The sequence below is a fragment of the Panthera pardus genome, unplaced genomic scaffold (genome assembly GCF_024362965.1).
Source record: "Panthera pardus isolate Hobbes unplaced genomic scaffold, ASM2436296v1 HiC_scaffold_13, whole genome shotgun sequence".
NCBI lineage: Eukaryota > Metazoa > Chordata > Mammalia > Carnivora > Felidae > Panthera > Panthera pardus.
The window spans coordinates 47111229-47136999 of record NW_026526688.1 but is presented as its reverse complement, the minus strand read 5'-3'; the positions used below and the strand labels follow the sequence as shown (position 1 = coordinate 47136999).

At 40.4% G+C, this 25771-nt stretch overlaps 1 protein-coding gene across 12 annotated transcripts in view; it reads left to right on the top strand.

Moving 5' to 3' along the window:
* The window catches only part of UNC5D (unc-5 netrin receptor D), a 574975-nt gene that overhangs the window by 59695 nt on the left and 489509 nt on the right, over positions 1-25771 (top strand). The window contains exon 1 of one of the 12 annotated variants that reach the window (XM_019440820.2): positions 8130-8388. The exons of the other annotated variants lie outside the window; for them this stretch is intronic. The gene's annotated coding sequence lies outside the window, so the exon portion shown is untranslated. Of the gene's footprint in view, positions 1-8129; positions 8389-25771 lie in introns of those variants that run through there. 12 annotated transcript variants of the gene reach the window in all.

The following is a 25771-nucleotide window of genomic DNA, read 5'->3' as shown; positions in this document are numbered from 1 at the left end:
AAATACCTGTCCCTTCTAAGGGGTTATTTTGAGTGAGCTTTCTTCATTATTTAGGTCTTATTTATTTTTTGTTTATCTTTTATTTTTTAGAGCGTGTGAGTGGGGGGGAGAGGAGCAAAGGGAGAGAGAATCTTTTTTCTTTTTTTTAAAGTTTATTTACTTATTTTGAGAGAGAGCACAAATGAGGGAGGGGCAGACAGGGAGAGTCCCAAGCAGGCTCTGCACTGTAAGCATGGAGCCCTATGAGGGACTCAATCTCATGAACTGAACCATGAGATCATGACCTAAGCCAAAAAATCCAGAGTCATGTTCAACGACTGAACCACCCAGGCGTTGAGACATCTTTAAATTCTTAGCAAAATGTTGGTAATTCTTGGTTGCTAATCAGCTTGGTAACACTTATGAACTACCTCTGGAAGGGGATTACTTTAGATTTATTTAGTAGCATTAGAGGAAGAAGACCTTCCATCATAAATCATCACCATAATGAATCATCTCTGAAATGTGACATCTCAGTTGTTTTTTTTTTCTTACATAATTTAGTGAAGTTGGGATTCACTTCGGGGGTGAAGAGACATTTTTTTTTTCTAAGTCTGAAGTTCTATTTATGTTTGAAATAGTGTAAAAACGGGAAAGTTGAAACATTGATTACATTCTATTGTGTGGTTTGTTGTTGTTGTTTGTCATTTGGGATTTCCAGTTGAAAGACAATTTGGCAGATGTCAAATTTTGTTGGGAAAAGGTATTCACAGTTGGGGAAACAGAAAACAGTACCATAGCTTAAAATTCAAGGGCAGGACTTAATGTTGAGTAATGATACACTTTGCATTGTCTCATTACTACTTACTGGTTCTAGGTCATCTTCAGATTTGTTATCTACCTGGTGTTGTCATTCCGCTCTTTCCCAAGGGATTCAGGTGAGGGGGTATCATTAAACTAAGCAGCTGGTATTCAATATCTCCTGAGATGGTTGCCACCCAGCCATTCGCCTGGTTGTAGTTACTAATGGGACGGTGAGAAGACTTACAAGTTATTCTTTGGTTAAGTGAGCAGAGATTCAAGAGAGAGTGAGAAGGGATGAGTAGGGGAAAGGGAAGTCCCCTTAGTACAAAATCATTTCAGTTGCCTTAAATTGCAACGAGTTGGGAATAGAAGGAAAAGGCAATGCATCCTCATTTGCAGTGTTCCTGGTTTAATTAACCTTGCATTTCCACTTGTGTAGACTTTTGGGTAGGTGAGGAGAGAATGCTCTGGGATAAAATTGACCTTGCTCTCCTACACATGCATATGGAAATGACATGCAGGGACTTTACAATTAATATTGATTCAATGTCAGAAGCACAACATTGATTGCAATGGAAAAGACTGTGGGAGGGAACCTCCTGAAATTTTCATTTGGAATGTATGAAAGTGTAAGCCCCAATTATTGACTTATGTGGAGATATTGAGGGTACATGCTGAGGCCTGTGATAATCCACTTCTCCTTTGCTACAGAGGCAGCTTTTTCATACCACTTTATGTCTTATGTATTTCTTACTAAAAAGAAGGAAATGTTTGCAACAGAAGCAATAGAGTTACTTTAGCTTTTTCCATATAATGACATACATGTGTCTGTAAGTAGCAGCTTAGAGGGCAGATTTTACTCTAGCAGTGATTTTTGTGTATCATGGGTCTCCGTCAAAAAGATGTCCTGTTAGTAAGTAATTAACAAAGCCTTACATGGAGTAGACACCACCAAATTTTTACCAGTTAATACAATGCCATTCTCACCTGGGACACCATTCTGTGACATGAATCCAAGGACATTCTTACAGTGAGACTGTAGACATGTGAACATGTTTTATGACCAAACAGACCTGGGTTAACAACTACCAAGGGGAAGTCCAATTAACAAATTTATTCATTTGGGCCCTATTTACACTTCTGCTGTCAACTCTAATTACTTATTTTTGAAATAAAAACTTTGGCCTTCACTGTGGTCTCCGGTGCCTGTCAGTGAATGATAATCTGTTTGAATCTTCTCAACCATATTAGAATTTCACAGGTCGGCCATCTGGTCGTAGGAACCAAAGCTCAATCAATATGTATACATAGAAAATGACAGCTCCTGAGAAGGGGTAGTTTCAACTTCAGTGAACGCATGGTTAATGTTTACACTAGAATTACATACATAGTGATTTGTGAATCAGTAATTATGATTCCATGCCATGGATGTTTTAGTCTTCCTTTCTCTCTCTCTTTCCCTTCCTTCCTTCCTTCCTTCCTTCCTTCCTTCCTTCCTTCCTTCCTTAGAGGTCGCAATTGAGCAAGGGGCAGAGAGAAAAAGAGAGAAAGGGAAAGAAGCAGGGCTCACCTGAAGCACGGCTTGGGTTTTACCTGAAGCAGGGCTGGAGCTTACCGGATGCAGGGCTTGAAGTCATGAATCATGATCATGACCTGAGCTGAAGTCACATGCTTAATGACGGAGCCACCCAGGCGCCCTGGTTTAGTCTTTAATAGGAAAGGGCCATTATGCTATTAAACTTAGAGGACCTGAAGCCTGTGCCTTGACTGCTTGAAGGCAGGAGAAGGGAAGAGAGAGAGCCCAGTTGGATAGATGATTTGCCTACAGCAACCCTGGGGGTCCTGATGGCAAGATTGCCATGCTACTTACTTATCATTTGCTTTATACTTGGTGCCTTCCCTACAAACTGCTGTCCACAAGAACACTGACTGAGAGCCCATCCCAGCTCAACTGGGCTCTTTCTCATTCCTCAACAGTGAACAATTCTGGAACCTTCAAATGCTTGGGAACTTCTCTCACAATTTTGGTAACAACAGACGATGATGTTTGCTGATGAGTAGAGCTCTGTTTCAGCCTGTGGGTTTAGAAATGGAAACATGGCTTGGATGAATGACCTTGCCACCCAAAGGCCCAGAATCCCAGAGTAGCAGGGATTGGCAGTGATTGCTAGCCCTGCACGCTCCTGTTGACACGCGACACTGAGGTGCATAGGAGTTCAGCTGATGTGAGACGGCATGGTCACAGCCTCATGGCTCAGGGACGACACCCAGAGTTGCCTCCTGTCCAGTCTTTCAGCCTGGTTGCTTTTTCAGGTTCCTAGTTCTCGTGGATCTTTGACTGTGTTAAAGGAGAATTACGTGTCTGGAAACAGAACTTTTCTTTGTCAATGTACATATTGTTTAAGGGTGAGTCCACTTGGAAACAAATTAACACTAAAGCATAAACATTAGTTCCACAGGTTAATTGTGGGTAGTTATTTTTTAGTGGCTTTCATAGCTTATTCTATGCTAAAATATAGAATTCCTCTGAATCATCTCACTCACATTTTTGTCAATAAAGCTACTCTTTCCCCCTAATAATCTAGAATGTTCTCAAACTTTAAAAGGCAGAAGCTTTCCCTGGGAAGTTTATGTAAGTTGCAGATTCTGAGGTTACAGCCCCCAGAGATTGCTACTGGGTGGTTCCGGAATGGGGCTGGAGAAACTGCTTGTTCAACTGGCGTTCCAGGTAGTTTTGTTACAGAAAGTCAAAGAGACATTTTGGAAATCGTCAACCAAGTGTGCTGGTTTTGAATTTTGATGATTTTTAAATTTTAGTCGTCATTTTTTGAGAAATTATGAATTACAGTATTGCCTTGAAATGATATACATCTAAGTGTTTCATAACTTGGTGCTATTCAAGATTCTTCATGTGTTACCTTCTATTCTGGTAATTTGATTTGTAGACTTAGACACTTTACTCAAATACTCCTTGAAGTTCTGTGTCTTTTTTTTTTTTTTTTTTAGAAAGACCACAGTGCCATAACAGTTAACATGTTACCTTTTTAATTTTGTGTGTGTTTTAGTGTATAATCCAATGTGAATGTGAAATCCTATTTGTTTTTATGGCTTTCTAAAAGAAATATCCCAATAAATAAAATAGAATAAATGAAAGATGTGGAACAAAGTGGGGGCTATCCTTAAAATTTTCTGAAATTATTAGGCCTTTAGGAATTTACAGCTGATTTACAGAGTTCTCTAGGGGAAAAGGCATTATATATGCAGCAGTTAGAACGGTGTTCTTCACAGAACTTTATATATTTTTTTAAGTTTATTTATTTATTTTGAGAGAGAGAGAGAGCGTGTGCAGGGGAGGGGCAGAGAGAGGGAGAAAGACAATCCCCAAGCAGGTTCCTCACTGTCAGTGCAGGGCCTAATGTGGGGCTTGAACTCACTAAGCCAAAATCAAGAGTCGGATGTTTAACCGACTGAGCCACCCAGTCACCCCATCACAGAGTTTTAAGAATAATTTAGAAAAAGGGAACAAAGGATGAAAGAAGGAAGTAAAAGGGAAAAGAAGGAAAAGTACTGAATACTTATACTGTAAATGTATTTGCATACTGGTGTGGCTCTTGCTGTATATGGAGTATGTCATGAATTCTTTTCTAATTTATCTCACCAAGCGTAAAGTGTCTTCTGTGTATGGGACAAACTATCCTAGATGCATTTGTTTGCTAGGGCTGCCGTAACAAAGTGCCAGAGACTGAAATGAATTTTTGTGAAGTTTTGGAGACTGGAAAATACCTTCAGGGTTGGTTTCTCCTGAAGCCGCTCTCCTTAGCTTGCAGGGTGTTCTCTGCTCCCTATATTCTCACACATGGGCCCACACCCCCTGGTGTCCCTCTCTGAGTTCTAATTATCTCTTCTTAGCAGTTGGGTTACATTAGGGTACCACCTTTATGATCTCCCTTAACCTTAGTTACCTCCTGACAGGCACTATGAATCAGTCATCTTGGGGATTAGGAATTAAACAGTAAATTTGGGGAGTGTGCATAGTTCAGCCTAACAATGGATGCAAATCTTAGAGGATGACAGAGTAACAGGTCTTAAGATACAAAATTTAGTGGGCAGATTGAGCTATCCTACTGTAATGTGAATGATAAGGTGATGATTTTAAATAGAGCCTATGAAAGCCTAGAGAAGAACAAAGCTGTCATAGGGCCCCGTCAGGAGAACTTAGTGGAGGGGGTTATATTTGAAAAAGGTCTGTGGAGCCAGATGCAGTTTTGTAAAAGGAAGGGGGGGGGGCATGCAGAGTATTGAGGCAGGGTGCATGGCAGGGGGGTTGCTTATTTGGGCATCTACAAGTAGAAGCAGCGAAAATGAGAAAGTGTACAGGGAAATGATGGGTCACAAAGCTCTTTCAGAGAACATTAGAAAAGGTCTTGACACTGTGCCGGTGATTTGGACTGTGGATGACAGGTGTTCGTTTTGCGCAGAGGAGTCATATGATCACGGGGTTGTAGCTCCTGTAGGAAGAGTCAGAAGTTCAGACTCAGAAGCAGGGTTTTGCATGATCTTGACTGGGTAAATTAACCTCAGAAAACCGTAGATTCCTCATCCGTAAAGTAGAGATAACACCTCCCCACCTTCATGAGGCTCTCGTGAGGACTGAATGAGAGAATGTATATAATGTGCTTGCCTACGGCAAACACTCAAAGCTAGAGAGGAGATCTTTGGTTTTATTCAGCAAATACCTATATGCCAGGCATGGTGCTCCAGCTGGGGTTTAATAATATGAAAATGATTAACATCGTATAGGATTTAAGATACAATGTTAGACCCTCAGCACCTACATTCAAAGCAAGTAGTTTGAGGACTTGATGGAGGAAGGAGTTGGGAGAGGTGCTGGAGGCAAAGGAAACAGATCAGAGCTATTTTTGAAATGTACAAGGAAGGGGCGCCTGGGTGGCTCGGTTGGTTAAGCGTCTGACTTCGCCTCAGGTCATGATCTCGCGGTCCGTGAGTTCGAGCCCCGCGTCGGGCTCTGTGCTGACAGCTCAGAGCCTGGAGCCTGTTTCAGATTCTGTGTCTCCCTCTCTCTCTGCCCCTCCCCTGTTCATGCTCTGTCTCTCTCCGTCTCAAAAATAAATAAACGTTAAAAAAAAAAAAAGTACAAGGAAGAGAAATCCGATCCTCAAGAATTAGTGGGATGTGTTTTGGGGCACCTGGGTGAGCCTCGGTTGAGTGTCTGACTTTGGCTCAGGTCATGATCTCATGGTTTGTGAGTTTGAGCCCCACATCAGGCTCTCTGGTGTCAGCACACAAAGCCTGCTTCAGGTCCTCTGTCCCCTCTCTCTCTGCCCCACCCCCACTTGTGCTTGCTGTCTGTGTCTGTCTCTTTCTCTCTCAAAAATACTTAAAAAAAAAAAAAAAAAGATGCTTCATTCCTGTTTAAATCTAAAGAATTCTAATTTACCAGTAAACAAGTGACAACATTTGTACAACAATTCGTTGTTGTTGTGAGTTCAAGCCCCTATCAGGCTCTGTGCTGATGGCTCAGGGCCTACCTCAAATTCTGTCTCCCTTTCTGTCTCTGCTCTTTCCTCAATTGTGCGCATGTTCCCTCTCTTCTTCTGTCTCCTTCTCTCTCTCTCTCCCTTTCTGAAAAATAAACATTAAAAAAAAATTAGTGGGATGTGTTGTAACCTGTCTGATCTGCAATCCTTGTATCAACACTCCTGATTCCACACTGGCGTGATACATTTCCATCTGTTTCCTAGAGAAAGGGGGAGGGGATCTTCTTGTTTTTTTAATTTCCCCATTCTTTTTAAATTCTGGGCTTTTATGCTCACGCTGTACTCCATTCAATCAGTATTTCATTCTCGGAGGTAAACTCATGTTTCCCAAACTAACATTATTTTTCAATTAATTAAAATCAGTTAAGAACAATTTAATTGAATGCTGTCACAAGCACCATAAATCACTGTGATGCTTGCTGTCATCACCCGCTTCTGGAAACACCTCTCGTGGCAACATCCGACACAGCTTATAGTAATATCCAAAATGTTTAACCAGGATGACATAATTGTCAAATATGTAATTGTGCTTTTACTGCCTGTAGCATTCACTACCATTTGAAAATGTCAGGAATTACTACTGCAGGCAAGTTGAACATTTAAATATATGTCCAGAATACATCCTCTGCCAAGATAAAGCATCCCTTCTCCTTGGTAACTTTAAAGTTTAATGTCCTGTGTATCAATAAGCGTCTTCCCGTGTGTTCACATGACATTTCACGTTTGGGAAGAATGGAGCATCGTCCAGCCCCGACTGTGTGACCAAGAATTATTAGATGTGGAAATGGGATAAAAGGATCTTTTGAAGGCAATAAAGATGGGTTTGTCATACTGGGTAATATTTTAAAATGAATTTTGACATGTTCAATAGACTTCCTAACAAATGATTAGCATCTCCGAATACTTACAGACTATAGTGACATCAACTGTCTCAGGATGGTTGTCAGATCATAGCACAGAGTCGCTGGAATCAAAGGAAGTGTTGAAATTGTGTGGAATCTCCCCCTCTGTATTAGCAGTTCCTGTTTCAGCTTAGGACCGTATTCCCGAAAATAAACTCTCACTAAGCTGTCACTGTGGTCTAACATTTATTTACTCTTTGGCCTCATAACAAAAATCGTCAAATTAGTGCCCTCTTGCCAGCCTCCTCCTGGACCAGCAGAGTAGCTAACTGTATCAATGCGCACTTAATTGACAATTAAAAAAAAATTTTTTTTTAACGTTTATTTACTTTTGAGACAGAGAGAGACAGAGCATGAATGGGGGGAGGGTCAGAGAGAGAGGGAGACACAGAATCGGAAACTGGCTCCAGGCTCCGAGCTGTCAGCACAGAGCCCAACGCGGGGCTCGAACTCGTGAACCACGAGTTCATGACCTGAGCCGAAGTCGGACACTTAACTGACTGAGCCACCTAGGCGTCCCTTACTTGACAATTTTGTATCAGATGGCAGAACAGTTCTAACAGCTGAGTAAGCACATGGAAATAATTCAACAGGTCCTTTGAAAGGAACAATCAGTTCACATTCTTTGGAAACGGCTACTTAAAGGGAGTATAACAGTTACAACCAGAATAGATACCGGTCCACGTTTATTTTATCAGACTTCACCCATGATATGTCATTAGTATGGACAGCACTTTTTGTTTTTTTACAGTACAAGAAGTGCAAGCCCATGTAAATTGCAAATATGCATCCATTTAGATACTTATCTAGAGGGATACAGTTCCTGGAAATCTTTTCTTTGTCATTGAGTACAATAATGCTCTTTAATATCATGGTGCTTTGTTTCTGTGATGCTGCATTTGACTGTGCTGAACTGTGGCACAGAAAACATTTGAGCATATTGTAGACTGCTTATCAAATTTTCTCTTCCATGAAATGAAATAGAGCCATGTCCCAAGTGATCGAAAATTACTATAATTATTCCATTCTACATGGAAGTTTTGTCATTATTGCAGAAAGAAAATCCAAGGATCCTTCAAGCCAGCAATGGGCAGACTCTTTTGAACATGGCTTTTTGAACTCTTTTGACATGGCTTCCAAGTGAGGTAAGGCAGGTGGGAGGCTTGAGGGATCACATCAGTCATCAGAGACTTGAGTTGTCTTTTTGTTGTCTCCATTGTAATTAAGAGGATGGACACAGCATGGGGCCACCGGGGTCCAAATACTGACTCTGCCCCCTGGGAGCTATGTGATTTTGGCAGTTTACAACCTTTTTATAATGCAGTTTCTTCATCCCTTACAGAGACACAGTAGTAGTACAACCCTATAGGATTGTTTCGAAGATTGAATGAGTTTATGTATCTTTATATCTTGAAGAAATGCCTGGCACATAGTAAGAACTCAGTAAATTTAGCCATTATTATTATAACTTCTGTTAATATGAATTGATGTGTTGAAGTTAAGTACTGTTCAATTTTTTGATGCTTCGTTGAGCACGAGAAAGGTGTCAGGAGAATGGAAATGTTCTAATTTTCTAAATTGATGGAACATTTGGATTCTGAAAATAATAGATTGTTACAGTTCCTCCTTTGAAAAATTCTAGTCAAAATTACTAAACAGATGGCTCATGAGTGCTCAGAAGAAAACTGTGGTGGTCACTAACCATCATAGTGTGTTAATTAAAAGCAAGTCATTTCAAACTAGCCTAATCTCATTTTTTGGAAAGAGTTACTGGGTTGTCAGAATAAGAGATGCCTTACTGGGATTTCTGCAAGGTATATGGATTCTTTCATTATATATTTTGATCAAAATGAAAAAAAAAAAACATAAGAGTGATTAAGTAGAGTTACTATTTTTGTAGGTAGAATACTGTAAGAATGACTTTTATTCTCAAGGGAGGTGTCTTGGCTTAAAAACTATAGTTATTTTGCCCATTTTCATTCAGTATTTTTATCTCTGGCTTCTGTGAAGACTTGGAAAACATGTGTATCATGCAAGTGACACACATTTTGGAAAGGTAGCTAATGTCGATGACAAAAGTAAATTTCAAAAAAAAAGTGATAACAGTGGTTGATACAAATGAGGTAATGTTTAATGGAAATGTAAAATTATTATTTTATGTTTATTTGTTTATAAGTTTTGCCAGCTGGCACTCAGTGATCCTACTGGACATTATTTATTTTTTAAATGTTTATTTATTTTTGAGAGAAGGAGAGAGTGTGTGTGCAAGCAGGGGGAGGGAGGGAGGGGGGGAGAGAGAGAGAGAGAGAGAGAGAGAGAAAGAAAGAAAGAAAGAAAGAAAGAAAGAAAGAAAGAAAGAAAGAAAGAAAGAAAAGGAGACAGAATCAAAGCAGACTTCAGGCTCTGAGCTGTCAGTGAAGAGCCCAATGTGGAGCTCAAACTCACCAACTGAACTGTGAAATCATGACCTGTGCTGAAGTCAGATGCTCAACTGACTGAGCCACCCAAGCACCCCATTAATTTATTTAAAAAACACAATACTAAAGTGGTCTAGGCTTAATAGAAATTTATTTGAAAACACTTCGAACCTTTAAATGAAAATAATTTTCTTTTGCAGAGTCAACTCTCATTGGTTGACTTAAGTAAAACAGTAGCTAATATCCAGTAGTGACAGAGTCCCTACTTTCCAGGAGCTTATAAAAAAGTATGGGTGAGGGGTGCCTGAGTGGCTCAGTTGGTTGAGCGCCGACTTCAGCTCAGGTCACGATCTCACGGTCCGTGAGTTCGAGCCCCGCATTGGGCCCCTGTGCTGACAGCTCAGAGCCTGGAGCCTGTTTCAATTCTGTGTCTCCCTCTCTCTGACCCTCCCCCATTCATGCTCTGTCTCTCTCTGTCTCAAAAATAAATAAACGTTAAAAAAAAAAAAAGGTATGGGTGACAAGACTACAAGTAGTAACAGTACGGAATAGAAATACCACAGAGGGGTAAGCATAGCATTTGAGAATTCACAAAAAACGACATTTAACACCACATGAAGGTGTCTGCAAATGATCCTCAAAAGAGGATATAATTAAACTCAGAGGGTTAGGAGTTTGTGAATTTAGGGTAGGGGCATTGGTATTCTAGGTTGATAAACTATAGAAAGGGCCAAAGATGTGAGCACATGTGTATTCCAGGATTGTAAGTACCAGTGGTCCAAGTAACCATAGAATGGGAGGTAGAGACCACTGAGTTTTAACAGCTTATATTCATGTATGCTTGGTACTTGTAAAAGTGTTTTACTGTATTAACTCATGACTATAATATAGTAATGAGCGTTGTGTCCACAAGCTTTTGCTGCATAATAGATAAACCCACAGGTTAGAGACTTAAAACAATCACTGTGATTCATGGGTTTCAGATTCAGCAGGGTAATTGTGCCGGTATGGGTCAGGCTTGGATCGCCTTGGCTGGATTTGCCAGAGATTCATCTCTGCTCAGCTGGTTGTTCATCTAGTAGATAGTCTAGAAAGTTCTCTCATGTCTAGCGATCGCTTTGGTTTTGGCTGGGGTAGTGGAAGAGACCTGACCCCATGTCTCTGGTCATTGAGTGGCAAGCCAGACTTCTTCACGTGACAATCAAAAGGTTCCAGGGTCAGCAAGGAGACCGATCTCAACGCTCAAGGCACCTTAAAGCCCCTGCTCATGTCCAGAGCAAGTCACAGGGTCAGCCGAGATCAAAGGGAGTGAGAAATGGGACTCTGCATCTTGAGAAGAGTGAAAACATGTAGGAACAGTTTTGTAATCTGCTACAATTTAACTCACCTTGAGGTAGGTGTTTTTATTGTCAACTCCAATGACCTTTGAGGTACAGGGAATATTTAACTTGGTCAAGGTCACATAAGTATCAAGGGCAGGTCCGGGATTTGGCAACAGGGCAGTCTGTGTCTTGATTCTTACCCACTGTAGTCTGCTGGCTCTTGAGGGAAGAGGTAGGATAGGTCCAAGACTATGAAGAACAATGTATGGTGTTATGAGAAGTTGGGTTTTTATCCTGAGGGAAGAATGATCAGAAAGAAGTCTGATACGGTCCCCTTGACAGCTTGGAAAGATCAATTGAGCTGCGTGATGGCGAATGCATTGTCTGAAGGAAGTATTGAAAATTGACAAGTTGACTCCTCAGTACATTAGTCTATCATGATGCTGATGAAGACTGACCTAAGGTAGTAGTAGTTGGATAGCTATATAGTTTTAGCTAAATTAGGGAAATGCCATGTTAAAAATAATCGTGTGTGTATGTGTGTGTGTGTGTGTGTGTGTGTGTATGTATATATATATATGTATATGTATATACATATATACATGTATATACATATACATATGTATATATATGTATATATGTATATACATATATATATGACACTATTGACTGGATGTTAGCAGCTTGGGAAACTGGAATCATGGATTTATAACACATTTAGAGAAGTACAATTATTTTGTCATTTGTTAGTCAATAATGAGTCATCAAGGCAAAAGATTTTAGTTGATATAAGTAAGTGATTGGAGTTGACAGTAGAGGTGTGAAAAGGATGTCTGTGAATACATTTGCTAATTTGCTTTGTAAAGTTGTAAGTCCCCAGTCTGTCTATAAGTGAAACATATAGGTGGTACTTATTCAGTGAACACAAAACTCCTTTGTGATTGTCCATCTGCCAAATGAACTCACAAGGTGTGAACGTATATTTGTACAGAAGACTGACTTACTGTCCTAGAAAAATCATACATTGACCTACCTACTTGAGAATGAAAGAGGGATTTTGTTATCCGATTTCATTTAGTGATTCCGAGTCTCTTGATTTCTGGGATGGCTCGTGAGCCTGAATGAAAATGATTACAGATTTAATCGAGAGTATAATTATTTAGGTTAAATTTGTATCGAGCCTGCATTTTGGTATGATGAGTAAGTAAGGTCAGAGATAATGCAGAGACTATGGAGATTAGTTTTCTTCATTGCCTATATTATATTGCACTTTCAGGAAATATACTGTCAGATGGGTTGGCAATATTAGGGGCCACCAGAGGACATTCATTTAATCACTGAGAGCAGCCGTAACAGCCAAAGAGCCAATATTTGAAAGAAAATGAAGTCATTTCAGCATAAAATAAATGCTCTGACTTGTATAGGATCAGCTAACATTTCATCTTAAAACTTCGAGCTTTGGTAGGGACCTTGGACAGCACATTTTCAATATCTCCATTTACAGACAAAGCTATTGAGGCTCAGAACACTTAAATAACATTTCCAAGGTTCTGTAGCTAATTAGCAGCCTGGTTAGGAAAATAATCCAACTTTCTAGTTCTCGTCCAATGCATATTCCATTATCATTTGCTATTTCAGTGGCCCATAATAGTTGGGATTAATTTATCCCCGAATATCATGTTCGAAAGAGTGTGTGCCCATTACCACTAAAATAGAGAACTTGTGGCCATTTGCTGATAGAGAACATCTCTTCTTGAATAGTTACAGGAGTTGTGACGATATTTAAAAGAAGGCACTTTGAGTTGTTTTGGTTAGCTGACCTCACTGGCTACAAAGACTTTGTAACAGTATCTAAGTTTGTCATGGTTAAAGGTGTGATATTTTACTTATCTGTCAAAAAATTAAATGACAGTGTATCAGGATGTGCTCTGACTAAAGGATGCTAAATCCCATTAGCAACACTTCAAAGACACGGATGGAAAGCAGAGTGTCCATATCATTACGTTACAATGAGAGATGTAACCATCAGTCAAAGTAGACATTCTTTTGGACCTACTGTGTGCACTCTCCTGCTAACAGCGACCTGGGAAAACAGATTACTTGGCAAACTCAGAATCAGGCTGAGAGTAGGTGTTGATAATGGTCGAATACTTCACAGGTCCAAGCTAATACTGCCTCTTAACATCTGTGCTCACTACCTTCTGCCAGGACAGGAGAGCTTGGTTTGGTGACATGGATAACACACCTTCCTGTCTGTATGAGGATCAGCATGGCCAAAGCTTATTCTAGTGACCACGTTCCCATTTGCTCGAGTTCTAAACTGTCATCCTTTCTGGTTGATACTCCTGCCTCACCCCAACCACCACATATATTAATACTTAAAATTTTTTTTATATGTTTTTGTTTATTTTTGAGAGAGAGAAAGAAGGAGCAAGGCAGGGGCAGAGAGAGAAGGAGACACAGAATTTGAAACAGGCTCCAGGCTCTAAGCTGTCAGCACAGAGTCTGACACGGGGCTCGAACTCACAAGCTGTGAGATTATGATCTGGAATGAAGTTGGATGCTTAACTGACTGAGCCACCAAGGCACCCTATATTAATACTTTTTCAAGTCTAGTTGGGCATCAGAGATCTCTCTGAAAGGGGACTTTACATATCTCTGATCTCATTTTATTATTTAACTTTTGGAAGGCAACCTGATTCCTTTTACTTCCCAATTCTTGGGCAATACCACATCACCTCATTGTCTGCCTCTAGCCCCACCTAGGTTGGAGTCCAGATTCTACATAAATGTTGAAATACTTTGCCAGGTTTAGCTGGGCTAATATGTAAAGATCGGTTACCTTCCCGGTGCTCAGCAAAGCTCTGTAAGTAAATTCTCACTTACCTATGAATAGTAATGAAGCTGACAGATTGATTCTTGTAAGCAGTATAAAAAGTAAGCACATGATAAATACATGAATTCCTAAGGAAGGTACAGAAAGGATAGACTAGGAAAGCATACACTGGGTTTGAAGCAGGCCTCACTGCTTAACAACTCTGACCTGAGCAGGTATCTTTACATCTGATTCTGTTTTATCATACATAACATCTTTTTTTTTTTTATTTTTTATTTATTTATTTATTTTTTTATTTTTTAATATATGAAATTTACTGTCAAATTGGTTTCCATACAACACCCAGTGCTCATCCCAAAAGGTGCCCTCCTCAATACCCATCACCCACCCTGCCCTCCCTCCCACCCCCCATCGACCCTCAGTTTGTTCTCAGTTTTTAACAGTCTCTTATGCTTTGGCTCTCTCCCACTCTAACCTCTTTTTTTTTTTTTTTTCCTTCCCCTCCCCCATGGGTTTCTGTTATGTTTCTCAGGATCCACATAAGAGTGAAACCATATGGTATCTGTCTTTCTCTGTATGGCTTATTTCACTTAGCATCACACTCTCCAGTTCCATCCATCATACATAACATCTTAATGATACCTGCCTTTTAGGGTTGTTTTAAGATTTAAAGCAGTGTATACATTAAAGGTTTTATTAATATGGCTACCACATAGGTGTTTAGTAATTCTAGATTTTTCCATCTGAGAACTGTAGATTATTGATATTTAAAGATGGAAAAAGTAACTTCACACTGGTTATTATCCTTAGCGCAGTCAGAACAGCCTGAACACCCATCAGGCAGTGCATTAGTATATCACGTTCTCGGTTATGTTAACATTAAAAATAAAACTGATATTTTACCAGTAAAATGGGTTCATCATAAAACAGCGGAGAATTGCAATTCACGACATGCAAGCTGTGGTAAAACCATAGGCAAATCCAGCAAAGGAGAAGAGCATTATTTTATGGAGAAGGAGGAGGAAGTTGGGAGGAGTTGTTTTGAATGACAGTCCGTTGGAGAAAAGCAAATGTTCAGGATACAGACGGTTTCTCATTGGCTGAGTTGCAGGGGTAGTCAGTTCCTTATAGGGGAGGCAATGTGCATCTTTTCCTGTTGGGTCCTGTAATTGATGATTTTTTTTTTCCTATTGAGGATTCTTCTGTTGGGGTCTGTAATTGACAACTTTCTGTAATTGACGTCTGGTTCCTCTCCCCCTTGTGGCCTCCTGGCTCCATTTTAGTGAGGTTTCCTTCATTAATTTTTACCTTTCCCCCTTTTGGTGAAGATCTTTCTCTGAAAGCACCACTAATCAAGAGTTAGGTTTTCTTAACTCTGTGGTCTTTTGGCCCTTAGTGCCAGGAAGGACCTTTCTGGGGTGTCCTGTTTCATGTTGGAAGAAAATTGTATAGATTGCAAACCAACTGAGGTCGCATTTGAGTAACAAGGAGGAGTAGCAGGGAGGACTGTCAGGCACTTCCCAGTATACTCTGTATTTATCAAGTTAATAAGCATTGGAGATCATTTTATGATTGGGGTACGTTGTTGTTTTTCTTTTTTTCTTTTTTTTTAAAGGCTTGACAGGCAGCAAGTACAGAATGAAAAGTGACATGATCCAAACTATATGATGGTTCTAAACCAAGGCCCTTGGTCTGAATGTAGCCAACCAGAGATACGTTTTTGGCCTTATTGTGACTTATGAGAGCAAAAGGTCTCTTAACTGAGGCCAACTCAGAGTCCCTTGTGCCCTTAGGAAATCATCGCTTAGTGTCCATGGAAGCAGAGTAGTGAAGGCTGCAAGAATACACTGAAAGAACAAACCAAGTGCGTTTGGGAAGATACGGTACAGATAGAAACACGAAGCAGTAGTTGATGAACATTTCACCTAACAACAAAACCTCAAAGATGTTTTGAAACAGTTTTATGGGTGTGCCCGGGGGGGCTCAGTTTGTTAAGTGTTTGGCTCTTGATTTCGGCTCTGGTCATGATCTCACAGTTGGTGAGTTCGAGCCCCATGTCGGTTTCGTGCTGACAGTGCAGAGCCTGCTTAGGATTCTCTGTCTCCTTCTCTCTCTCTCTGCCTCTCCCCTGTTTGTGTGTGTGCTCGCTTGCTCTTGCTTAAAAAAAAAAAAAAAAAAAAAAAAAAAAAAGGCATTAAAAAAAATAAAAATAAATAAAAAATAAAAAAAATGAATTGCAAAAGAGCTGTTTGGAACCGAACATGTATCAATAATACAGTCTGTAAAATTATAAATTTAGAAACCATGAATTTGGATAAAAATCGAAAGTCAGTTAATAGTTTAGATGAAAAGGAGACTTTTGTGAATCCAGAATTACAGAACCTTGTAACCCTTCAGAAAAAGCAAGGGAAGAGATTAATTTGTCACGAGATCATGATGAGGCTGTTTCTAAAATGCCATAATCAAAAGAAGAGGTTTCCCCCTTTCACGAGGGTTTGGGAAACATGAACAAAGACATTGCCTTTCCACAAAAGAGAGAAAAGAAGCAACAGTAAGAAAAAGAGAACATAGGCTGGGCTGGACATCCTGGGAAGGTTTTCTTACCACACACCATCTGCTTCAATTCCAGGTAATTGTTACTTTCATGTCCTTGGATGGTGAGGTACAGTCAGGGTTGGGTGCTTTCTTTAGATGTGCCACAGGAATTCAAGAGTTTACTTCCTGGAGTTTGGCAGCACAAGGGCCGGTTAGCGGTACCTCATAAGAGTCCAGCGAGATTGAAGAGTCTTTCTGGAAGTATCTTTTCCAATAGATGAAATCTTCAGGTTGCCAGGTGTGATTCTTAAGGTCTTCATCTCTGGGAGTGCATGTGAAAAGATGGTTCTACCAAAGCATGGTAATTTTTCAATCGAAGCTGTTGTACGTTTGCAGTATCGATGTGTATCCCTTCTTATCCCCTGTGGGCCAGAGGAGAAAGGGTCCGAGTATATTGGACATCTTGCAACTATCTTAACAGGGTAAGAGTTTATAAATTACAGAAGAGGTGGATCTGAGATTTAGGACTGCCAGCAATGCTTCCAGCCAGGGTAGTTGAAGGGTCTCTACGTATTTTGCCAAGTGCGTCTTGACAGTGCCCACATCGCATTCCTAACCCTGAGGATGGAAGATAGCATGCGGTCTGGAAGTGTTATAAGGATTTGTTGAAACACGTGCTGAGTAAAATGGGTTCCTCGATCACTGTGAAATTCGAGAGTGGCTCCCCAGGTAGGGATGATCTTTTCTAACAGAATTATAACCATAAAAGAAGCAGTGTGGCCTGTCGACAAGAGAAAACTTCACTCCAGTGAGTCAACACAAGCCATGACTAAAACATGTTTATATCCATGAGATACAGGGGAAGCTGTAGGAAATCCATTTGTACGCACACATTTCCCTGGTATGTACTTTGGACAGGTGGGACAAGTAAGGTAGGCACTTTTGGTGGCCTTATTATCATTTCCCTGCCACTTTTGGTTTATGAACGCTATGGTTTTGTCAGTAGACCAGTGGTTTAATGCACATACAGGGGTAAGTAGTGGGAATTTTAGAATTTGGGGGAGGGCTGGATTATTTGGTCCAAACCAGAGTTCTCTCTTTTTGTGGAACAAGCAGTTCTTAGGTTTTCTGTATTGCCTTTCTTTTCCTAGGGCCAATTGTTGGGCATCTCTGGTCAGTTTTTCCAAATTATCATTTGGGAGAACATCTTTTTGGATCATGACAGAAGTTTGGCTGTTGGTTTCCTTGAGAGCAGCATTTTTGGCAGAAATATCAGTGAGGTAGATTACTTTGGTCTCCAGGGAGTTGAGTCTGGAATGCCCAAGAACCTTAATAATTGCCAGAGCAGCTGGCAAAAGTATGGCATTTAATATATTTTGGACATGGAAACCTTTTCTAATGTTAACCCCATTGGAGGTAAGGAAAGTCCAATTTCCATAACATTTTAAAGTCATGACCTACCTCAAAGGCATAATGACTATTGGTATAAATATTTATGTTCTTATTTTTGGCTAAGGTACATGGCTGGGTACAGGGGATCCCATGATTATTTCTCCAGTGGCCTTAACTAAAAGGGCAGTGGCAAGCGTAGCTCTGAGGCAACAGGAATATTCCTGTGCCACAGGGTCTAGTCGTTGGCTATGTTACCCGATGGGGCCATGATGGTCCCCATGTTTTCGGTAAGTACTCCCAGGGCGTTTGCTTCCCTCTCATATACAAAGAGAAAAGAGGGAGCCCCTGAGTGGCTCAGTCAGGTAAGTGTCTGACTCTTTATTTTGGCTCAGGTCACAATTTCACGGTTTGCGAGTGTGAGTCCACATCAGGCTCTGTGCTGAGAGCACAGAGTCTGCTTGGGATTCTCTCCCTGCCCCCCCGCCCCCCCCCGCCACCACCTCTCAAATAGAATAAAACTTTAAAAAATAATAATAGAGGAGGGAAGTTAATAATTAGGATGTCCAAGATTAGGGGCCTTTATTAGGGTTTTCTGTAAGGTCCCCAAAGCTGTGTCTTCTTGATCTTTCCAAATACTAGGGTCAGGTTTGTTGTTGTTTTTTTTTTTTTAATAAAGCATATTGTGATTGAGCCATAAGAGAGAAGTTTGGAATCTAATTTCAACAGTAGCCAACCAGTACAGGAAAACTTTGTAATTGGTGCTTAGGTTTAGGTTTTGGGAAGTTAAGGCTGCCATGAAGTCTGTCTGGATTCAGATGTGATCCTTGTTCTGAGATCACGTGTCCTAAGTATCAAACCTCAGATGGAATGAACTGCAATTTTTGTTTGGAGACTTTATATCCTTTTTCTTTTTTTAAGGCTTATTTATTTATTTTGAGAGAGAGAGGGAGGGAGAGAGAATCCCAAGCAAGCTCTACTCTATCAGTGCATAGCCCAACTCCAGGCGTGATCTCATGCACTATGAGATGACCTGAGCTGAAAACAAGTCAGCTGGACTGACTGAGCTACCAAGGTGCCTTGAATTCATGTCCTTTTAAGGCCAGAAGTTTTAACAGGTGGATGCTGGCTTCCTGTGAAGAGGTTAGAAAAGGTTTTGCTTTGCAGAGAAGCAAATCATCTACCGTTGTAACAAAATAGAGCTTGCATAAAACTTTCTATCACCCAAATAAGTCTTTAAGTTTTGTGAAATGTGAGAAGGACTCTCTGTATAACCCTGGGGCATTACTGTGCAGGTGTATTGTTGTTCTTCCCAAGTGAAAGCAAAAAGATATTGGCTGTCTTCATCAACTGAAATATTTTTTAAAAATGCAATGCATATATCAGTTATAGTAAAAATGCTTTCATTGAGAATGGATGTCATGGAAATTAGGGACAAGAGGATGCCAAGGGATAATAATGTTATTTACTGCTCAGAGGTCCTGGGAAAACCTTTGTCGTCTGCCATCAGGTTTTCTTACAGGTAAAATAGGGTTTTTACAGTGACTAGTTGGGGGATAATGAGACCCTGAGCCTTGGAATATTCTATTGTAGGCTTGATGCTTTGAAGGACTTCTTTATTTACAGGATATTGATTAATTTGGTGGAGAGCTTTTGAGAGATCTGTTTGAATCTTGATCAGAGGTACACTGTGAGTTCTCCCAATATCAGTTGAAGATTTCACCCCTAAAGAGGATGGTAGCTAATCCCATTGGGACCAATGATCAGTGTCCCCAGACTCAGCCATAGTGCCATGAGTCAGAGCAAATAAAAGATGCTCAGGAGTCATTTAATTGCTCTGGTTGGCTATTTTGAGTACTACTCTCAAATTCTAGAGTTATTTTCACCTTTTGGGAGAAAGCTAATTCTGGCGTATTTTTCTAAGAAATGTTAGCCCAATAGGTAAATAAGAACAGAGAAACTAAAGAAAAAAGAGTGGGTGTCTCTCAAAGGGCCCAACCCAAAGGGAATAGGTTCTGAGACAGGAACCTGTTGCGATAGTTTATCAGAGATCCCCAGTATTTGAGATATTTTGGTACCTTGAGGCAGAGGCTGCTTTATGGCAATGGGTTTGAGCATCCAGAGGGTAGTTCTGGTGTCAACAAGGACAGAGTGAAAGCTCCCCAATGTGGAGAGTGGTTTTTCTGAGCTGATTAGGAGGGAGGATTGGGAAGAGCCCTTGTAGTTCTTGGAGCCTCCTCATTGGGAATTAGAAAGACATTGGAAAGACTGAGTAGGGGGCCGAAGGCACTCAGCGAGGTGCTTAATGTTGTAACCATCTCTAAATGTCCTGGCCCTTTGCAATAATAACAGGTACTAGGAGGTTTTTGGTTTCATTTGCCAAAGTTGAAAATTAAGAATTTTAGAGGTCTTGGACTCATCTAAGGTGTGAACAACCTGGTTTGCCAAATGAATTAAGTCTGAAGTGGACATAGTTTCTCATTCTATCCTGGTCCCTTTAACTAAGGAGAAAGATCCTGGTTCAGCCCATTAATAACCATAGAGGGGTAAAGAAGACCAGAATTTTCTTTAAACACAATTTAGAAGTGATTGTAATAGTAATGAACAGATTCACTGGGCTTTGGTGTGCAAGCCTGAATTTTGTTCCAATCAGTAGGCTTAGGAAGAGCTCCTATAGTTGCTCAGTGGAGATTTCCAGTGAGTGTTCTAGCATATTGCCAAAAGATAGGCATAGTTTCTCTAAACCCCTTTTAGGATGTTCCCACTGGGCGGGTTTCATCCAGTGTTTGGCCTGACCCTCACCAACAAGCATGTGGACTAAAAGATCTAAATCTGAGAAACCAGGCTGGTAAGGCTGCTAAATTTGAATATGCTAAATTTTTCTGAAGACCTGTGTGGGCCCTCAGTCACATTGGGAAACTCTAACTATGGTCCACAATTCAGCTTTAGTCTTGGGAACAAAAGAAATTTGGGGTTTCCTTGGATCTTAAGGAGACGTCATTTTTATTTTGTTTTTTAATTTGTAATTAACACGCAGCATCTTTTCATGTGTTGTTTGCCATCTGTATATAGAATACTTGAGTTCATGGAGAGAATTAGAATGGGGAAACTGAGGGCGTAGAGGAGGTGGGTGGAGACATGCAGAAATGAAGGAGGAACGTGGTAGCAAAGGTGGAGCCTGAACAGCAGGTGGCCAAGAAAATGGGGGAGGGAAGAGAGGAGTCTTTTTGACTTTTTCTTTGATTGTTTATTTGCCTCAGTCCAGTAATTGTATTTCTCAGAGAGCCAGTTTTAGATTTGTAATAACATTTGGAACCTTCAAAATACCAATCAAAATGGGCATCTCATTCAGTTTTTTCAAAGAAATATTCATTCATTCATTCATTCATTCATTTTTGAGCTGTGACTTTCTAATTTAATTTTTAGGAAAACAAAATTGGAGATTTCAATCAGAGAGATTGAAAGGTCCCTATATGGCCATTGAAGTTCTAAATGATGTTTGGTTGAATCAGCCCATTTAATTAGAAATGTGCATGAGGAGGGACCACAGTTTTTAAACATAAAAACTGGCCAGGGTCCCAGGTGGGGTGTGTACCCTCAAAACATGTTGATGACAAGGGTCTCATTTCTTAGAGATTTTTCCTCTAGAGCAAAGAGAAAAATTCCTAAACTGCTCAGTTGCACACAGGAAGGGCCTGTTTCCAAAGTAATTGGATGAAAGTCTGGCACAGTTTTGTAGGAATAGTCTGGTTCTAGAAACGAGTTGGACCAAAGTCCCAACGAGTGCTTTTGGAAAGGACAAAGCCTTAAAATGTAGCCCAAGTAAAGCTTGGCGGGCTCAAAACTCAAGGAGGGTGGAGCTTGGACTCTGGGAGAAACTTCCCTGGAAACTCCAGGGTCAGCAAGAAAGCAAAGCACTCATTGGGCCTTATGGACACTGGCACCTGTTTGCTTACCAGCCTTGGAATTGTTGGCCGTCTTCTCTGGATTCTGCTGCTCTGACACCAAGTCATGCTGATCTTAAAAATAGTTATTTTTATCAGCAAAATAGGTTTCTTCAGGAATAGCAGATTTACAATTCACAATAAGCAAGGAACAGCAAAACCATAGGCAAATCCAGCACCCAAAGGAGGGAAGTGTTACTTGATGGAGAAGAAGGAGGAAGTTGGGAGGGGGTGTTTGGAATGAAAGTTGATTGGAGAAAAGCAAGGGTCGAGGGTGATAATAGTTTCTCATTGGCTGAGTTTCATGGGCAGTCGATTCCATGTGGGACATACAATGTGCATCTTTTCCAGGTGGGTCCTGTAGCTGAGGATTTTTTTTTCCTGTTGAGGATTCTTCTGTTGGGGTCTGTAATCGACAGTTCTTCGTATAATTGATGTTGAGGGGCACTGCTCCCACTTCTGTCCTCCCAACTCCATGTTCCTGAGGTTTCCCTTTCCTAATTTCTGCAGTAAGAATATAAATTTTGACTGCAGGCCTTTGGACACCTAAACTGCAAATATGGGAGTTTCTGGAATAGCTGCAACTTACCCATTCTGGGTGTACCTGAGTGTATCCTTATAACACACAAAAATTAATACTCACTTAGGAGTTTCCTATAACAGCTAATCTGCCTAAGTACATAACATCTTAGAGAAAGACCTCATCAACATTTCCCTGAACAAGAGTCCTCTGTTCTCCTTTCAAGTCTTTAGGAAAAGAAAGGATTCTATGATCCCCCATGGTAGCATTCATAACCATATGTTGTCTGTGTTTAGTACTTAGCTGACAAGGCATCTTCGAGCTCAGCTGCACAAGTGTGGTGATAAAGTTTGGATTTTTTCTCCCTTGTATGAAGTGTACAACCACATTATAACTTCCTATTAAAACATACCCTTCAGGCCGACTTAACATCTCATTTTTGGAAAAATGAAACATATCTCCCTCTGCCTCTCCCCCCACTGGCCTCAACAGTTTTGACTTGCTACAGTGTTTAGAATACATTTTTAATTTGCTCTTCTATTTGTCAGTTTTTGTTGTTGCATAAGCAGCAGCCTGAGAATCTTTAAGGGCTGCATGCAAGGCTGCCTGAATCCTTGATACAGTGTGCACTTGGATAAAGGTCAGATTCATCTTGTATTCCTTAATAAGATTGTCTATTTCCCTATGATATAGAATAGGTTTTATCTCTCGGAAATGTGTATTTCGGTTACTACCACTTTGCTGTCAACTTACTTTCCATGAGCTCCTGCCTTTTTCTCCTTGAAAGTGGTGGTTAGCTAAGGGAGCCACCAGTCTGAGATAAATTGATTTCAACTTACATAGTGAAGAAGCCAGAAGAGAAAGAACAAGACTATATTTTGGCCATAACGTTGTGGTATGATTGAAACGTTGTAAAGCAACCAAAGGTATGCCTTCATAAGTCTCATGTTCTTCTAGGATATGTCTGTAGCATCTGGAGACCAAAGAGAAGTGGGGACTGTCTGTTCCTTGCACCATGACTTGCTTTTGGGCAGTGGGCTACAGTGATTGTAGGTCTTAAACCAGATTCTGTTCAACACACAAACTTCTGTTATGAGGCAACCCAAAGCTATCGCACAGTCTTTCTGTAAGCTCACGTAGGACCTCATCAACAGTCCTCATGACTGCAGCAGGCATTGGGCTTGGAAGGTTAACTCTGTAGCAGGTTCAATAACATGCAGATGCTAGGACCAGGCAACCACATTAGCAGATCAGAGACCAGAGTCTCCCTTGAAGTTGGGGTCCCGGGGTAACCAGTGTTTAATATTGTAGGTGCCGTCTCTAAGCTGCTAGGAGGCTGCTGGCTTTCTGTGCTGTGATCACCTCTCATTTCACCATCCCTTAAACTGATTAACAAATGCTGTGATATAAATTTTAAGAAAGCCTTTTGAATTGCTAAGTGGATGTTTGTATCTGTCTTGTAGGCAGGAAACAAAAACCCACAGTACTTGCATCACAGGGTTTCTTAGGAATGCATTAGGAATGTATATGTGAAATGCTGAGGGTGGTGGTGCCTTCAACATAGTAGATGTTTGCTTTCATATCATCCACGTGGTCGATCATTGGTCGTAGGAGGAAAACTACTTTTAATAACTGCTATGAACCTAGGACATAATATTGTCGTATGAGCAGATTCTAGTGTTAAGAGTTAGCCAGAGTGAAGGGTTGTTTGTTTACTTGGTTAAGGATTTTTTTCTTCGTCCCTCCCTCCCTCCCTGCCTCCCATCCCTCTTTTTTTTTTTTTAATTTTTTTTTTTAACGTTTATTTTACTTTTGAGACAGAGACAGAGCATGAACGGGGGAGGGTCAGAGAGAGAGGGAGACACAGAATCGGAAGCAGGCTCCAGGCTCTGAGCCATCAGCCCAGAGCCCAACACGGGGCTCGAACTCACAGACCGTGAGATTGTGACCTGGGCTGAAGTCGGACCCTTAACCGACTGAGCCACCCAGGCGCCCCTCCCATCCTTCTTTAAATGGCACATACTAATATTTATTACCTTCTAATTTCTCAGACTAAATTTCAATACTTAATGCTTCTTAGTCTTTACATAAAGAATTGAAAAGTGTCCCTTCCCTCCCTCCCTCCCTTCCTTCCTTTCTCCCCCCACCCCCATCTCAGTTCCTTTAAATTAGAAAACATTGTGTTTTCTGCTAGAGTACCTCATAAATTGACTAAGACAAAACATGTGTAAATCTTTATTTTACATACTCACCTTCTTAGTTTCTTGGGATTAGCATCTGTTTTGGATACATCCCTTTCCTTGTGGTCACATATTCCCTGTGTCAATCTGTTGCATTCACACAGTGATACAGTTTTGGATTCCCCCAGGGGACTAAATGGAACATTGTGCTTTAATCCCCTCCCTGACCCTGCCTCCTCAAGAGTACTTAATCATGATGTGAATAGGGAATAACTGTATGTGAATGTCCCTCATTTGCAATGCATGTTGTGTCTGCCTCTTTAAATAAAGTAAAGGTTAATATGTTGATTTCCTATTTATAGGTAACTTAATGCTTCTAATTTTTCCTAATCATGGCGCAAGGTTTTGGCTCAGTACTACAATTTCTTAAATGATCTTTCTAAATCATTATAATGATTTGATGAGTTTACTACTCTCCGAAGAGGTCGGATTGACAGGTTTAAAGAGACAAATCATACAGTACTTTTTTTTGCCACATAATATCTAGTTACACCAGCAGGTCCTTCTATTAAGCAAACCGTATTTCTGGTTGATGTGTCTTTCGGCTTTTTCTTTTGAGCCCAGACTTTTCTTCTTTGGCAATCCAGTTTAACAGTAGTGCTCATATGACCTTCACATATATCAGAAGAGAATCGCACAATATTTAATCTGAAAGCTGAACTAATACTATCCATCAGAGAAAGTAGATATTAATTCATTACATCATTTCCCTTTCTGACATTAGAAAAAAAGCAACTTGACATTTTACTGCTTTTCCTTCCTTCTTTCCTTTTGCACATGAATTAAACTTTAGAAAAAAGCCTGTCTTCAGACAGTATGAGACCTGGAACCATCTTGAGGAGCTAACCAGTTACTAATCTTTGCCTCAACAGACAGACTAGGAACAGGCTACCTAATTGGTATCTTTTTGGTTTTGTTCTGTTTATTTGACATAGCCTTTCTGGGTCACTTGGCCTGTAAGGCAATGCAGCCAGTGCACCATCCGTAATGAGCTCCAAAATTACTCATCTGCCCACCTTCTAGTCCTTTATTAATTTTGAGTCATTCTAGACAATGTAAACTATGAAAAGAAACAGTTTTTCCAGGTAGAATCAAGTCTGGAGGATCATTCACTTACTCAACAAATGTAACTTTAGCAGCTCTTTGTGACAAAGATATATTGGGCACTGGAAATAGTGCTACCACTAACTCCAGACACGTATGGGATGTCTATAGTGTGTGAAGCAGAGTTCCATGCATTTTTACATATATTAATTCTAGTTTTCCTGGAACATCCATATGGGGCAGGTACTATTATCATTTCCATATTAGCAGTAAATAAATGG